This window comes from Cupressus sempervirens, chromosome 6 (genome assembly GCF_028749045.1).
Source record: "Cupressus sempervirens isolate cs-2001-9-10 chromosome 6, ASM2874904v1, whole genome shotgun sequence".
NCBI lineage: Eukaryota > Viridiplantae > Streptophyta > Pinopsida > Cupressales > Cupressaceae > Cupressus > Cupressus sempervirens.
The window spans coordinates 350,812,302-350,832,113 of NC_143123.1; positions in this window are offsets into that span (position 1 = coordinate 350,812,302).

Below are 19,812 nucleotides of genomic sequence, written 5' to 3' on the forward strand. Positions count from 1 at the left end.
ATTAAGTTATCTACAATTTCTCTCATAATACTAAATATTCATAACTAGATGATTATATAGTGAATTTCACTATAGCTTCTCTTAAAATATAATTAAATCACAAGCACCAGGAAGAAATAGTGTAGGGAAGCTCCCCAGAAAATAGTAGGGAGTAAGGGGGTGCTAATTATATTGTTCACATGCTTAAGGTCGAATAAGGTTGATAAAAGTCACGTTGATCTAATAATTGATTCACTCCCCCCCTTAGTTATCTTTGTGAACTTTATTTTTTAACACATTCCTTGCAATCTTGACCTAGTTTTGTTAAGAGTACTTGAATCTTTACTTCATCAATCTTGATAGGTTCTGCATAAGTTTTATATTTATTAATTTTTAACTCCACTTACATTAATAAATATATAATAAGTGTTGGTGTAAATACGTATTTACTATTTACACTTTACTTAAGTTTACTTAGGTTAATGCATTATTTTATTAAATTGCATTATTTTATTATTTATTTGGTGAGACACTTAGGAGTTTGCATACTTTTATGAGTTGTCATGTTGACAACACAGAAAAGCAACTCTAATTTAGCACATGGTGTCTACAACATTATTTTGCATACTACACCTTTGTAGGCTTATCCTCTCATCATTGCACTTACTCCTGTGCTTAATGGAGGATAACCCACACCCGGTGGACATGTGCCTGGTTGTATGAATTATCATGTTGTTGATTCCTATGCATTCTAGAGGCTTTTATATACATGCACTCCTAGTGTACTTTCACATTGAATTGAATACATATCGATATTCTAATCATACTCTTTTTGGTCTACTATTGTGCTTGTTCTTGAGTTCTTTGATCTTGGGTGAATTTTTCCCTAAGGAAAATTCTTACATAGTATCAAAGCCTAGAGAATCTCTCCACATAGTCATTCGAGATCATTGTTGCTTTAGCACCTTGACTCAGATCCAGAGTATCATAGTCATTGGGAGTATCTAGAGCTAGAATGGACCTTACCATTTCATCCAAAATGTCGATTTGATGAAAATTGGCTATAAATTTGCCTACCTTAGGCCAAAGTCAATTTTAAGGCAATTTTTTTTTGCAAACCAACACTCGAAGGCCCGATTTGCAAGTTCGGGTATGATCTATTAGATCTGCAATTTAATTTAATTCAGATCTATTATTTAATTTTCTCTATTTTTTCTGCAATTTTTGCAATTTTTAGAAGCATTTTTTTCCCTTCAGGTAGCAGAGATTTTTTTTTTTTTTTTTTGTATAAGCACCGGGTAATGACACCTTAGCCCTGCATAGAATATTCCAGTATTGTGACATATTTCCTTCATCATTTGGCGGGCACATTGCAACTTTTTGGTGGACCACATTTTTGAACTGCACCACCGGCCTTCACAACCCAACAAACCAACTTTCACCCTCTGACTTCCACTTTGCATTGAACACTGCGTGGGTTATAATTTAAACAAAGGCTAGCTTCGTTCTCCCACTAATGTGGGATAATTTACAATTAACCTTGTTGGCATTTTAATCACTTCTCGATGCAAGTGAAACCCCTGGCAATGACTCCAACCATTGTACATTTTTTGACTTGTAAAGAGCCTCTACCAGGAGCTACATGTGGCGATTGTAGGAGACTCTTGCTCTGTAGTACCTACCTCCACATGACCTTTGTGAATTTTGACATGTGGTTCAACCACTAGACCTCCACGCAGGTGCCCATTCCACAGCTTGGCATCGTGGACAACCACCTCAGCGCCTACGTAGACTACCATGCAGGCATCCTTGTTACCATACACGTTAGCCTTCTAATGATTTTTTTGTACAACATGTTTCAGTCATACCTCTGCCATGTTACCAATTCGTACTGCCACATCACCTAGGGAGGCTAATTTTTTTCTTGCATCAACATTTCATAGGATTAAATTTGAAAGCCGTCTAACCATCATTTCCAAGAGTTTTTGAATTGCTATGACAGTTGTTTGACCATCAAATTTAAGCTCGTAGTTTTCTACCCAGACCCCTCTCTAGATGTAGTTTTGATTTAATAGTCCAACTTTGAGAGGCCATAACCCAGTCATCCGGACTCCAAATCAAGTGCAATTTTTTTAATTTTGGGTTGAATTTCTTGAAATTTTTAGTGGTGATGTTCTTTTCTAGTTTTTGTACAAGGATTTGTTAGAAATTGCATTTTTTGGCAATAATACCTATTCAATCCTGCATTTTGCAACTTGAAATGCTCCGTACAGGTTCATCAGACACATTTTTAGGTTCCATTTTTTTAAAAAGTGCATTATTTTTTGTTTACTTTCTAGATCTATAATTATATTATAGGGTTATGTGGACAAAAATATCACTTTTAGACTTAGGACATTTTCTGCATTGTATTACTTTGATTACTTTTTAGAAATGTTGTATATCGAGCTACAGTGCTTAGTTCCAGATTTAGGCCTCAAAAGGCAGTTGAAAAAAGAAAAATTAGAAGTCCACTTTGTACATTTTGACAAGTGGCCTATTGTACATGCACTACATATAAAGTGCCAACATCATCTTTTTTGGGGGGGTCTTTTGATTGAGTGAAAAGGGTGGGGGTGTGTGTGTGTATTGTGTTCTTGTGTCTCTTTATTGTGCTCTTTTAGTTTTTTACATCATGGGTTCACCTAAAGGTCCACTTCTAACTTCACACAATTATTCCACATGGAAAGATATTACATGGAGTAGATTAATGGAAAAAGGTCTAAGTCTTTATGTTGATGGTTCAATTGCAAAACCCACTAATGCCACAACACTCGATGATTCGAGAGCTAAAGACCAACAGGCTTTAGGAATTATCAAGACATGTGTACATGGAGATCTCTTCTTCCACATTTCTAGTTTCAAGGAAGCCAAACCTACTTGTGACAAACTTGAAGCATTATATGGTAAGGTGGATGAGGAAAAGGGATACCAAATTGAGGATGACCTACTTCTATTAGATCCAAAGAATTTTGACACAATTCAAGATTATACCAACAAAGCCAATGAGTTTAGAGCACTACTTAAATATTGTGGTAATTCCATGAAGGATGATAAGTTGATTCATCATATCCTAAAGAGGCTACCTTCAGAGTATGCTTCCTTTGTTTTGAGTTATAATACTCACAGGTTAACCATGGGAAGTGCTTTCCAAAAGCCTACTTTTGATGCATTTGCAGAGATGTTAATTTTTGAACAATCCCACTTGATAGATATGGGACTTCTCATGTCATCAAATACTAAAGCATTTGTGTCTAGTTATGAACACCACTCAAGTCAAAGTGGAAGAAGTTCTAACAATAGTAAGAAAAAAGTGGAAGCAAAAATCACAATCTGAGACACAACAATCCTCCTCATAGCAAGGAAATTCTTCTTCCAACAAGAAGGGAAGTAATGAAAAGAAGGACAAATTTTTTTGTGCATATTGCAAAAAATTGAATCATGATGAGCATCATTGCAAGACTAAGAGAATCAATGAGTTGGAAAACCTACTCAAGAAGAACAAAATTCAAGTGCCAAATGCTTCTAAGGACTCAACTCCACCCACTTCAAAGGGAAAAGGGAAAACACTTATGGAAAATACAAGTTCTTCATCAAAATGGATTCTTGACTTAGGTGCCTCCTATCATATGGGTTCTTCAAAGGGAGACTTTTCTTCATTGAAGCAGTCACAGATACCACACATCTTTGTGAGAGATGATACAAAAATGGAAGTTAAAGGGAAAGTACATGTGGAGATGAAAAATTGGGAATTTAAAGATGTTCTCTATGTTCCAAACATTATCTCTAATCTCCTCTCAATTTACCAAATCACTCACCTTGGACATGGCAACAAAGTTGAGTTCCTTCCAGATTTAGTGATGGTTTGTAGTCTAAAAGATGATTCATTGGTTGCAGTGGGAAAAGTCAATCATGATAAGAGATTTTATTCCTTCTCTCACTTTGTGCCTAAGTCTCCTTCACATGCCTTGGTAACTCAATCTAATTTACAAATCAAACTATGGCATGGGCGGTTTGGTCATCTTGCCTTCCACTATGTTTAGCAACTTTGCTCCAAAAACATAGTCAAAGGTCTACCTCTAATTAACTTTTCTAAGGGTGAATGTTCATCATGTTTAGTGGCTATGCATCTTAAGGAGAAGTATGATAAGGGGAAGTCTTCAAGAGCACTAGTTGTTCTTTAGTTGGTTTACACGGTTTTAGCAAGTCCTTTTGTAATGACTTTAGTCAGCCAGGGTCACTACATCCTTACTTTCATTGATGACTTTTAATGCTACACATGGATCTATTTTCTTCATCATAAGAATAAAGTGTTGGACAAGCTTCAAGCTTCAAGCCTTCAAGATTCATGTTGAATAGAAATCAAGGAAAGCCATCAAGGTTCTTTGGATGGACAATGAAAGTAGATATGTGGATAGAAGACTTAAAGACTTTTTCAAGCTTGAGGGTATTGATCTTTAGAATTCACTAGTATTCAGTCCACATAAGACATGTATTGCAACATTGAGGATACGAACTCTTAAGTCCATGGAAAGTTGCATGATTAAAGCCAAGTCTCTTGATCCTACACTAGAAGTCAAAGCTATAAGAAGTACCACTCACATACTTAATGAGTCTCCTCATAATGCTTTAGATGGAAAGACTCCTTTTGAGGCATGGTGTGGTAGAAAACCAGTTGTGAAACACTTTAGAGTCTTCGGTTGTCCAGCATAGGAAAACTTATCTTCCAGGGGATACAAGGCACCACAACCTAGGCCTTGTACTTTCATAGGATATGGAGACAATGTTAAGGCATACAGACTAATGGACCCCAAGACTCATGAGAGTTTTGTGGAGAAGGATGTTCACTTTGAGGAAATTTCACCCATCTTATCCTCTAATTCTCTCTGCACTTCATACATTGTGGAAACTGGTAGTGACACTAGCGATAATGCTTCAACAAATTTAGATATGTGAGGTTCTATCGATAGTTACAGTGAGAGGTCATAACATTAGTATAGTCCACATGCATACATTTCCACAGTGATAGGTCTAGCATAATAGGGTACACCTTGTCTTCCAGCTCTAGCAGTAGTGGATGGCTTCTTGGCAGACATTTTAGGTTAATTTGTGGAATCACACATAGCAGACTTGGGAGACATCATTGATGATGTACATCTTCTCTTTGATGAGGCAGACCCTTCTTTAGTTGTTGCAAGGGCTCACTAAGACCCTCATGTCCATTCTCTACATGATTGATATTCATAGGTTGATATGATTGTGGATCCTTATGTACAACAATTAAGGGAGGTCTCTTTATTAGTTGAGGAGACAATAGATTCTTTCAGACAAGTTCTACATACATCCTTACTAGATCTACACTTGTTCTTTTCAGCATTGTTGGAAGGGCTAACCATCAACATCAACACAGGGATAGATGAGTAGGTTTTAGGGCCATCATACATCTTTAGGATTCTTTCCACACATAGGGGAAGCATCTCACTTAAACCTTTGTCATTGTTTCTTCCAAAGGGGAGGAACATTATACAACATTCATGGACCAACTTCTACCTTGGAGAAACTTTCACTGATTGACACTCTTCATTGGGGGGGGGAGGCTACCTTGTCTCTCTTCTTCTTCTCCTTCATGGGGGGGACTTTTTCCTCTTATGGGGTTTTGTCCTTCTACTTCTCTTTTGTATATACTTGATTCATGTCGTAATGGGGGGGCTTGATTACTCCATCCATCCATGCATCTTGTCTTTTCATCTCTCTTTTTGGGTGAAGGTTTTTCTCATGAGGTTTTCCCTCTTTCTTTGCTTTATGAGAGATTACATTTCATTATGTGCATGGCCACCTAACATGGCCTAGTAGCTGAGACCCATCTTGCATTTCATCCTAGTTTTCATAAGCTTAAGGGAATTCCCCTAAGTTGCACTTAAGGGGGGGTGTTGGTGTAAATACATATTTACTATTTACACTTTACTCAAGTTTACTTAGGTTAATGCATTATTTTATTATATTGCATTGTTTTATTATTTATTTGGTGAGACACTTAGGAGTTTGTGTACTTTTATGAGTTGTCATGTTGACAACACAGAAGTAAGCAACTCCAATTCAGCACATGGTGTCTACAACACTGGAGTTTGCATAATTAACTGAGTTGTCATGTAGACAAAATAGTTATTCACACTCCTAATTTAGCACATGGTGTCTACAACATTATTTTGCATACTACACCTTTGTAGGCTTATCCTCTCATCATCACACTTACTTCTATGTTTAATGGAGGATAACCCACACCTGGTGGACATTGCCTGGTTGTATGACTTATCATGTTGCTGATTCCTATGCATTCTAAAAGTATTCCAAAGGCTTTTATACATAGGCACTCTTAGTGTACTTTCACATTGAATCAAATACATATCTATATTCTAATCATACTCTTTTTGGTCTATTATTGTGCTTGTGCTTGAGTTCTTTGATCTTGGGTGAGTTTTACCCTAAGGAAAATTCTTACAATAAGTAATATCTCACTAAGAGTTTTAAAATTAATTGATATTAAAAACTCACTTATAAGAAAATAAATACTATTTATTTATTAAATTTTCAAAATAAATAAATAATAATTTTCTAGATTTTTCTACAATTTTCCTTAGTCAAGTTTTCTTGATTAATAATTTTTACTTCTTCAAAATATACAACATAATTCTTTATCCAAAAATCAATACAATAAATTAATAAGCATTATGCAAGCACCCAAGAAGACACTAAGTAGACATATATTTCAATAAAATTCTATAATGAGTTTTCAAACCCTACCTCAAAACCACAACTAAAATCTGAGATAATCTGTGAACACATGCAAATCGAAACCCTCTGAAACTTTCAAAAAATCTTTTGATCCAATTCAGAATTTTGCTCCCCAAATCTAATGTGTGTAGAAATGAGCTCGAATCTCTTAATAAACAGTTTAACTATAGCTAGGGTTTCTAGTTTTCGAACTTGCAAAGGCCTCTCCTTAAATTTTTTTTTATATTATTTAATCCTTTCATGCACGCTTAAAGAACTTTTTAATTAAAATATTCTTTTATTTTCTTTTCCTCTACTTTATTAATCAAAACATAGTTTATTATTTATATTAATAATAATAATTAAAGCTCATTATTTAAATGCAACTCTAATTTAATTTTTATTAATTAAATATTTATAATAAAGTAATATTAAATTTTTAATGTTTTAATGTTTTAATTCTCTTTTTATCCAACTTCTAAAATTATACTTTTAAATTAAATATTTTAAAGTAAAACACATATTTAATTAATTAAATACCAACATTCTAATTTCTCTTTAATGAATTTTCTAAATTAAGTATTTTAAATTTAAGCACATTTTAATTAATAAAATGTTCTCATATTTTAATATATTTTAAAAATCAAATAATATTTAATAATTTTCAATATTATATGATTAACCCAAATATTATAATTAAATCATTTATCAAATAAACTACATAGTCAAATCCACATAAAAACAACATTAGCAAAACTCAAAAGTAAACAATACAAACAAAGAAAAACTCATGGATTTAGAAAGGGTGGAAAGTCAGATACATGTCCTCCTCTGGACAAGTAATTAGGCTATGGTTGGGATGGGACCTGGACATTTGTTAGAAATAATAGTCCACCAAGATAACTTTTGTGGGGGGAGGGTGAATCAGTTATCTATAAAGAAAAACTCATGGGTTTAAAAAGGGTGGAAAGTCAGATACATGTCCTCCTTTAGACAAGTAATTAGGCTATGGTTAGGATGGGACCTGAACATTTGTTAGAAATAATAGTCCACCAAGATAATTTGGGGGGGGGGGAGGGGGGGTGTGGGCGGTGAATCAATTATCCAACTAAAACATTTATCAAACTTAATTAATCTTATCAATGTAACCAAAGTAAACAACAACCATAACAAGATGCACATACACAATTATACTAGATTTGTTAACTAGGGAAACCCTTGATCCGAGGGAAAACCCTGGTGGGAATGATGCCCACAAAGATATACTAATATATATATTCCTTGTTAGATGATGAACCTTATTAGGAGTCTATAAAAACATTCAGTACATAAGAGTCCTTGTTAGGAGACTTTGAATCCTTGTTAGAAGATTCCAACCCTATTAAAAGTTGTAGAAGTTAGAAGGATCCACTGTCCAAACAACTTCTGGGGCAAGACCACTGAACTTTATTATCCAGCTAATCTCTCAACCATTCCTTGTAGAATAATTGTCTGTACCTCTTTCCTCTATCCTGTCAACTAGACCAATTAGTTTTAGACCTTTTAGATCAAGTCACAAATCTCAGATCCAAATATCAAACCTCAAATCTCAAAATAAAACCTTGGCAATGAAGTTTTCTCCAACTTCGCTCTGCTTTGCTTATCTTCGCATGTCAACCTGATCACTCAGTGTTCATATATTTTCTCATCTTTTCACTCTTCTTACTTGCTTCTATATCAAAGGAAAATGTCCTTCTTTTATACGAAGTCCATAAAACAATTCCCTTGAGTCAACTATTACACCTTCTCAATTAATTATTATAGCACCTCATTAAGAATACATTTTACTTCGCGATAACATCAATTGGTCACCTTGTAACTTGAATAAATTTTTGTACATGTAATATTATGATGAGTAAGCTTAGCCATGTCATTTCCAACATTTCTTCTACACGCCTATGACCTTGCTTCTCAAAATAACAACTCTGCTAAGAGATATAACAAGTTTACCAGAACATGCTTCTATAAACTCTATCTCTAAACAGTCTTCACCAAAACTTGCATAACTTCTTTTAGACTTAATATTTTTTTTCACCTAAGGTTAGCTACATATAATAGACACTTAGTAGCATCTCCCATTAACCTCTCTAGTGAAAATACTCAATGATCTATCTGTACCAACTTAATATTTACCATTGTTCTTCTGTTAGATACCACATAAAACTGCTATGTTCACATCAATGACAAACACAGTCATGAATGTAACATATCATCATGATAATTATCTAATCATGTTTCTAAAATACCCCCCATAGGAATATCATCAACATTCATGCTTCCAACAATCTCCTCGTTTGGCATTGATGGAAACATAGATGAAAAACATCTAGTTCCAAGAATACCAACTATTAAAGACTATTATCCTTTTCAAATATTCTTCATCAATCATACTAGCTTCTGTGTTTCCTCAACCTTATTACAAACATCAATTTTTCACATGCTTCACCCCCATTGATATACCTTAATGTGCTCTATATCTTCTCCCATATATCAAAATGTTTTTCATGCTATAATCTCTCCCCCATTGACATCAATGACAAACGTTTCAAGAACCATCTATCATTGCATCTTGTCAATCTTTGCAACAACTATCTCTGACCTGCTCAAGTGTCCAAAGAAATTATTCAAAAAAACATCTACCAAGAGTCTTAGATAACTCTATCCATCACATATACTCCCCCATTTAGGAAGCATCAAAATTTAGTCCAGAAAAACAATAATGCTTTGTACTACTGGACTGATTCACTCTTGCATCATCTAATTTGATGTAGGTAGGGGCATAACCCCTAGCATACCTCATAAATACCCAAAAGTCTCTTTGGGAAGAGGCTTAGTGAAAATATCTGCAATTTTCTCTTTAGCGCTTACATACTCTAATTTGATTTCCTTTCCTGCAACTTTCTCTCTCAACATATGATATTTGATAGAAATGTGCTTAGTCTTAGAATGCAACAATAGATTCTTAGACATATTCACTATGCTTGTGTTATCACAATGTATGACAATAGGTTCATTGAATTCTATCCTTATATCCTTCAACATTTGCTTCATCCAAACAACTTGATTACAATTCTTTGCTACTGCAACATATTCTGCCTCTGCTGTATTGTGTGAGATACAATACTGCTTCTTGCTTAACCAAGAAACCAATCTTCCTCCAAGAAAGAATGCTCCACCACTAGTGCTCTTTCTGTCATCCATACTGCCTTCCCAATTAGCATCAGTATAATCATATAAAGTGAAATCATTAAATCTATCATACCATAATCCAAACTCTAATATTCCCCTCATATATATAAACATCCTCTTAACTGCTACATAGTATGCTTGTCTGGGGTCAGCTTGAAATCTTGCAATAATTCCAACTACATTTTTCTATATCTAGCCTTGTGTGAGTTAGATATTGCAATCCTCCAATCATAGATTTGTACTTCTTCTTCTCAACAGTAGGTGTCTCATCCTTTGTAGATAACTTGTGTCCAGTCACCATAGGTGTTCTAATTGGTATACATGTTTCCAAACCAAACCTTTTCAATAGATCTTTCAAATACTTAGTCTGAGAAATAAAGATTCCTTCTTTATCCTGTACAATCTACAATCCTAGGAATTATTTCATTTCCCCTATCATGCTCATTTCAAATCCCTTCTTCATTTCTTCTGCAAACTTGTCCCTTTCACTACCATCTCCTCCAAATACGGTATCATCTACAAATATTTACCAAAATAAAAAATCCATCACTTATTTCTTTCAAGTATAGATTATTGTCTACCATACCTTTGCTAAATCCAAATTTTGTCAAATGCTTGTCCAACCTTGCATACCAGGTTCTAGGTGCTTGTTTTAAGCCATACAATGCTTTATTCAATCTGCATACCATGTCCTTGGCATTTGTTAAAGGAAAACCTTCAGGCTGTTATATATATACCTCTTCTTCAAGTTCTCCATTTGTAAATCTTGACTTGACATCCGTTTGATACACTTTCAATTTCTTATGTGTTGCATAGGCTAAGAATAACTTTACTACTTGAATTCTTGCCATAGGAACATAGGTTTCTACATAGTCTACTCCTTCTTGATGTGAGTAACCCTTACATACCAATCTTGCTTTGTTCCTTACAGCTTCACCTTGTTCATTCATCTTTTTCTTGAATACCCATTTTGTTCCTATCACATTCTTACTTTCTGGTCTAGGGACCAATTCCCATGTCTCATTCTTCACTATCTAATCCAATTCTTCTTTCATAGCTTGCTTCTAATAGTCATCTTTGCGTGCCTCATCTACATTCTTCAGTTCTACTTGAGATATCAAACATAGTTCTTCATTGATTCTACTTCTTTTCATCACAACTTTATCTTTGTTGCCAATGATATGCTCTGGTGGATGATTCTTTATCATATTCTTACCAGAAGTAGGAGTTTTCATCTCAACTCTTAGCTCTATTCTAGGTTCTGAACTTTGTTCCCACCTTAGTTCACCTTCATTTTTCAAATCATTGTTAGTCTCAAAGAATAATTCATCATTATTTGGTTTAGTGACAACAACATTCTCATCATTAGAATTGTAGTCAACTATTCTTTCTTGTATCCTAAATTTCTCATCAACTCTTACACTTGCAATTTCAACAATAGTCTTAGTTCTCAAATTATAACATCTATAAGCTCTAATTTTCAGTGAATAATCAAGAAACATACCTTCATCACTTCAAGCATCAAATTTACCAACATCATCATCTCTTTTGATATAACATTTGCTGCCAAAAATTCTAAAATACTTAACTGTAGGTGAGTGACCAAACCATAGTTCATAAGGGGTTTTGTTTGTGTCTTTCTTGACCTATACTCTATTCATAGTGTAAACTACTATATTCATAGCTTCTCTCCAAAATATCTTGGATACTTCATTCTCAGCTAACATAGCTCTTGCTGATTCGGTTACTAATTTGTTCCTTCTTTCAACAACCCCATGCTATTCAGGAGTCTTCAACTCAACTCTTTCTTCCACTCTAGGATTGAATCTTTTCTCTTCAATCTGATTCCCATTCTACAAATCATTACTAATAATAACTTCCACATTTTCATGGTTAGCCTTTGGATCAAAAATAGTTACCAAAGCTATCTCTTCTAATACTTCCTCTTTCTTAACTAATTCAGGTTCATTATATTTATCGTCACAATCATTCAAGAATCTTTCCATAAATGCTTTAAATTCTTCATCTTAATTAGAGAGTGAACTCTTTCTAGTTTTCCTTACTCTCTTAGGGCATGTAGATGAAAAATGACCAAACTCATTACATGTCCAACAGGAAAAAACTTCCATACCTTCTGACTCTCTTTTCATGAGGAGATCAATACCTTCCTTGATCTTCATTTCTTCTTTGGATCTCGATCTATCTTTACCCGTGCCTCTATCTAGAAGCTCAATGCTCAATTCTATACACAATTCTGATCTCTCATCAAGAAGCTCCATCTTCTGGGTGATGAAATATCCTCCATCAGACTTAGGACTATTCCTTCTAAAATAACTTCCCACTGATCTCTCAAATCTATTAAGCCTTATCTTCAAGGACCTACCACTATGATACCAATTGTTATAAATAATAGTCCACCAAGATAATTGGGGGGGGGGGGGGGGGGGGTGGTGGTGTGTGAATCAATTATCTAATTAAAACATTTATCAAGCTTAATTAATCTTAACAATGTAACCAAAGTAAACAACAACCATAACAAGATGCACATACATAATTACACTAGATTTGTTAACTAGGGAAACCATTTATTAGAGGGAAAACCCTAGTGGGAATGATGCCCACAAAGATACATACATACATACATACATACATACATACATACATACATTCTTTGTTAGAGGATGGACCATATTAGGAGTCTATAAACACATTCAGTACATAAGAGTCCCTATTAGGAGACTTTGAATGCTTGTTATAATATTCCAACCCTATTAGGATTTGTGCAAACCCTATTAGGAGTTGTAGAAGGCAAAAGGACCCAGTGTCCAAATAACTTCTGGGGCAAGACCACTGAACTTCACTGTCCAACTAATCTCTCAACTATTCCTTGTAGAATAATTGTTCATAATGTGCTTTATCCTCTTTCCTATGTCCTATCAATCAAACCAATCACTGTCAAATCTTGTAGACTAGGTTACAAACCTTATATTCAAATATCAAACCTCGAATCTCAAAATAAAACCTCGGCAATGAAGTTTCCTCCAACTTCACTTTGCTTTGCTTATCTTTGCATGTCAATCTGATTACTCAAACTTTATATCTTTTCTCCTCTTTTCACTCTTCTTACTTGCTTCTATATCGAAGGAAAATTTCCTTCCTTTATACCAAGTCCATAAAAGAATTCCCTTGAGTCGGCTATTACACCTTCTCAATTAATTATTATAGGACCTCATTAAGAACACATTTTACTTAGTGATAACATCAATTGGTCACCTTGTAACTTGAATAAATTTTTGTACATGTAATATTATGATGAGTGAGATTAGCCACATCATCTCTAGCATGTCTTCTATATGCCTTTAACCTTGATTCTCAAAATAAAAACTCTACTAAGAGATAAAACAAGTTTACTAGAACATGCTTTTGTAAACTCTATCTCTGAACAGTCTTCACCAAAACTTGCATAGCTTCTTCTAGAATAAAATATATTTTGCACTCAAGGTTAGTTGCATATACTAGACACTTAGTAGTATCTCCAACCTCACTAGTGAAAATACTTAATGATATGTCTGTACCAACTTAATCTTTACCATTGTTCTTCTATCAGATACCACATAAAACTACTATGTTGATATCAATGACAAACACAGTCATGAATATAACATATCATCATGATAATGATTTAATCATGTTTCTACAATACTCCCCCATAGGAATATCATCAAAAATCATGATTCCAACAACATTATATTCCCATTCTTCCCATTGAGTTATTGCAATAGGGCACTCTCATCTTGACAATTCAAAGATGTTGATGACCTACAAATCTATATAAAATATGAGCATGTAAATATGCATATATATCTAAGCTAAAATAATGATGGTGGAGGGTGGTAAATCATGTAGATCCTAACTAAAAGGTGACTATGATTCCCTCTCTCAACCATATTAGGCACATCAAACATAATTGTAAAACAAACACACACACACACACACACACACACACACACACACACACACATGCAAGTATGAAGTAAGTATAATAGTAAATCCTAAGTATAAATAACATCATATTCTAACATAAATATCTCATCATCGCAAGGACATACTAAACATATTTCTAAGACACACTATATGACATCATCATAAAAGTAATTTCATTAACTAACTAAAAGAAATTAAAGCATCATCACTAGCAGTAGGAAATTGTTATAATATGACATAATCAATTACTCAACATATCAAAGTATTGTATTTTAAATATCAAATAAGGGCTAACACATCTATAGAAGAGTCATATACAACTTTAACAATTAAGTCTACAATGATAGAAAAGGAGGGGTATTACATCCTCCTCCCTTTAAAATAGGCATACTCCTGAAAGTCGACCATCACTACTAAGATAACAATGATGAAATATATAGTCACAAAATAGTATTTGAAATACCAAGTGTTATGAATCCAAGTTTTAGTTTTATAGTTCTATTGTTTCAAATTTTTTTGTTTATATTTTTTGTTGATAAGTCTTTTTGTTTAATCTTTTTGCAAGTTTAACTACTTATTAACTGATGGCGCATAATATGCCCAGAGTTCTTAGTGTTGAAACTTGAGCTATGATACCAGATGTAACGTCCCTCTTGGGAATGCAAAAGAAATAAATCTAATATGTTACAAAGTTTACAAAAATATTTTTAAAAAAAGTTTAAACAACATCAAAGTAACAATGCGTAAGCAATATACACATACACAATATTTACACAAATGCAATTACAATACATTTTTCATTCCTGAAGGGTTCCTTTGCATTGAGTTTAATTTAAAAAAGGTTTATTAATAAGTTTAAGTCTCAAGTACAATATCCATAATCATAAAATGACTAAACACATACATAATCTCATATGCACATACATAAAACAATTGATATGATAAAATACATTTAGATAACATTATCCACTGCTCATGTTGTAGGGTATACAATAATAAATACAAGTAAATAAATATACAATACAATATCCCATAGGATCTCAAAACACATGATACATAAATACATCAAATGAACAAAAGTCTCCAAGATAAGAATAAGAATGATAATGATAGTGATAATGGTATAACTGTATCAATAAGCATCCAATATCTATCAATTTGAGGGGGACCCAAATGGTAAGAAGAGACTACCTCTCTACCATGTGATCAGCTAATCAAGCTCCCACTCCCACCATGTAAGAGAGATAATGTATGATCCACACATAGATAATCAAATTAGAAAACAATCCTAGCTAAGGAATCCTAATAGCCAAATCTACCTCAAGGATAACACAAACTATTGATAAAAAAAAGATAACCAAAGTCTAAAAGACATTCATCCAAACCAACATCACATACTAATATCAACAACAGATACCAAGTATGAATCAAATATAAAAACTAAAAAGATACAACCACCTCTAAATCAATGTCAAGTGTCACAAGAATAATAATCAATAGATAACAATTGTCATCAATTAAAATAAACCACCAATCACTAACTCCAACAATAAAAAAATACTACCAATTAATAGTTGACATTCATTAATAAAAGTTAATTTTCAATGATAACTGACATCCAATCAATAAATAATAACTCGCAATAAATACACCATCAAAAGTAATATCCAATAAGTACACCACTGATAAATACACCACTAGAGAAAAATATAGAGAAAAACATGAAGGAGACTTAGGATACATATTATGGAGTGTCATTATATGATCCAACTCTAAGGTTACCTTGGCAATCTCTCAGGGCTCCGACCCCTTAGTGACTCTATTCAGAACCAAAATACCCTCTTGTGAAGATGAGGAAACTAGTCATATCTCTCAAGGTATTATCCCATTCTCATCTTTATCCTATACAAGCACTCAAGGCATGGATTAGGAATATCTAACTTATCCTTTTAGTTTATCTCAAGGAATGAGGGAGGAAAGTATTTTAATTACTATGTTATCACTCGTTACACAACTTACAATGAGTTACCCTGGCAACCACTTTGGGCCTCGACCTCCATTACAAGCCACTCCCATAGACATGCACCTATACTACCTTCCCAAAATGCACAAACCATAATTGTGTCCCATATCACAAAAGTAATATTGATTGAATTTGATTCCTTAATAGGAAACCCAAAAATAACATTGATTCTCAAAACCCAAGTTCTCATAAATGCTCATAAAAAAAATCTCAATTTAAACCATAAAGTACATCATGAAATCTAGTTAAATAATCATAAAATAAATCTCAAAAATGCCCCTGGTGCACATCCTAATTTGGCCAACTAAACAACCTACAAAGAAAAATCATCACGAAAATAAATATCAAAAGACTATAAATAGAATATTTAAGAAAACACATAGTTTTCAGCCATATGATTTAATTCCATCATTTTCTCTTGTTTAGTTTGAGCCACAAATATGTTTTTAAAAATAAAGTAAGAATATACATGTTAATATAAATTGTTATGCTAACATACTTATTTAAATCAATTAGTATTTGAATGTCAAATCTCTTTGTGCATATTAAATATCATGCAATATTACCAAGTTGTTAATTTAAATAATCTTAAATCATGAATGATTTAATTAATAACATAAATGTATATAATTAAATTAAATATTAATATCAATTTCATTTCTAAATTATTAATCTGACTTCTATTTAAGTCCAATATTAATATTTACTTTTCCTTTAATTCATGATGCAACTAGAGATAACTCGAAATTATATTTTTAAAGCCGATATGCTTAAATTGGGAGCTTTGCTCTCGAAAATGATATTTTTCTTCTGGATAATTGTCAGATTTCATTTTATGACAATAAAATCACTTCTTTTTTGTATTGCAACATTTCCTTAAAAATTAACTAAAAGTTCTAAAATTAAAAATAACAACTTGCCTTATTAGCAGAGATATACAATCACACAATTAAACTCAAATTTGTAAAAATCAAATCCTACTAAACTTTTTCTATAAATAAATAATGAGAAATGTGAGACTATAAAATATGTAATATTAATCTCTCTCAATTATCTTTTAATAGATGACTTTATCTTGACAATAGAAAAACCATAATCAAGATGTAATCTTTCATTTGATCTTTCTATGCTCTGCAATTGCTGCAAAAGAAAATAAAGGAGATTGAAATTAGTGTAAATATTTTTTTTTGGCTTTCTATGTTCATAAAGAAGCATTTTTGAAAGTTTTATTCTTTCTATATGACTATATTTATAGCTGTTCCTCGACCCTGAGTAGGAATATGGTGGCAAAAATTTCTTTGATTTTTGATATAAAAGCAACCAAAACTAGGGGCTGGCCCTTCGCAAAAATATCTTTTTTTATTGGCTTCAAAGGAAGAGGATTCAAGGTCAATTTTGAGCAAGTTTGTGTGTCCAATGTGGTCACATGTATTAGGGTTAGTAATACAAAAGGGAAATCTAAGGAAAAGAAAGTTGTAGCCTAAAGTTTGTACGAGATTAAATGTAGAAATTTTAAATATAATATTGGTATGTTAAAATAATCATTTCAATATAATGTGCATGAACAAAGGATGTAATATTCATTTCTTCATTCTTTCTTATTCTTTAAGATGTCTTAATAGAAAATCATCAAGTGCAACAACTCTCCAATATTTTACGTTGTTTAGCATTTCACATAAATTTACAAGTTTTTATTATAAAATATTACTATGTAATTCATCTTATAATAGTGATAAATCTAAAAGACAATTCAATGTCATTTTCATGGTATATATGTGCAAATAAAAAAATAAAATCTATTGTGTATTGTGTGTTTAGTGGTAGTTATTTTAAAAATAATTTTGTTTATGATCATATTTGACTAGCTTTTTGACAATGTCTAGATTCAATTATTAGTTATTATTAAGATGATAAGTTCTATGTAGGATTTAGAAATATTTTTTTCCTTGTATTTCTCTCCTAATTTTTATTATTGAAAATCTATAAAAACTTCAAAAAAAAAAAAAAAAACAAATTTGCTATTCTTATTATACTTTTTAGGCAAAGAAAAGGTGTCTATATCATTGTTGAAATAATTAATTTTAATAATGTATTCTTAATGCAATGCATTTCATTACACAATTCTAAAAAAAATATTAGTATGAAGTTATATTTTGTTTGATGTTGAACACCATGAGTGCACTTTTACACAGTGATAAATAGTGAAGAGGGGTGTGGAAAAACTATGGTAGCAAACAAACTAATTATGAACCACTCACGTAATTTTTGTAATATTATTAGTTATTATTTCTTGATAATTTAATATAGATTATTTGACATATTAGAAATGAAAATAGATTTAAAAAATTTAAAATAAAGAAAAAAAATTAGTTATGAATCATTCAACTGAATGAAAATTTATTTTTTAATATAAAACAATGCTATTCAAATAGGTTAGGTTAGGTTAGATATAATTATTTATGTTCAGTTAGATAACTAGAATAATTAAACAATAATTTACTAATAATGATTAGTCTACCAATTTAAAGGTATAGTTAGATCATAATAGTGAAAAGTTTTCAGGCTTTTCTTTTTTCATTACTTTTTTTTTCTCCTTGTTACTTTAGCAAGTTACCTTATTGTTTCTAACCATTTTATCCCTTTGTTTTCCTTTGGCTTATGAAAACTTAGAGATTTTTTAGCATCTTCTTAGTAGTTGTGTGGATTGAAAAACTAGTTCCACTCTTTATGTTATATCTAATGTTATTTGACATTACGAATTTATAGCTTTTTTCTTTTGACTATATTTATTACTTTTGATCAAATGTTATGTAATGCCTCGCTCGGGAACCAAAAAGAAATAAACCTAATATGGTACAAAGTTTACTGTACTATTTAAAAAAGAAGTTTAAACATCATCAAAGTAACAATAATGCAGAAACAATATATGCATACACATCAAGAACATGTAATCAATTACAAATACAATTTCAATTTCTTAAAGGTTCCTTCAGGTTGAGTCACATTTAATAAAGTTTTATTAATAAGTTTAAGTCTTAATTACAATGTCCATAATCATAAAATGAATAAATATATACATAGTCATATAAGCAAATGCATAAGTACAACTAATAATACAAAAACACATGTAATGAATAATATCCACTACACATGTCATAGGGTATGTGAAAATAGGTACAAGTAAATCAATATACAATACAATGTCCCGTAGGATCTCAAAACACATGATATATAGATACACCAAATGAATAAAAGTTTTCAAGATAAGAGTAAGAATGATAATGATACACTGTATCAAGGAGCATCCAACATCTGTCAATCTAAGGGGGACCCAAATGGTAAGAATACACTACCTCCTGACCACATGGTCACCTAATCAGGCTCCCACTCCCACTGTGTAGGATAGATAATGTACGATCCACACACAGATAATCAAATCATAAAATAATCTTAGGCAAGGAATCTTGATAGCCAAAACTACCTCAAGGGTAACACAAACTAATCAAGAAGGAGGGATAATCAAAATTGAAAGGACACTCATCCAATACTAACATCTCATAACAAGTCAACATACAAATACCAAGATAAAAATATACGCTCACCTCGAAATCAATGTCAAGTGTCACAAGCATAATGACCAACATATAACAACTACCATCAATAAAAGTAAACTACCAATCACTAAATCTAACTATACAAACACCACCAATGAATAACTGATTATTCATTAATAAAAGTCAATTGTCAACAATAAATGACATCCAATCAATGAGTAACAACTCACAATA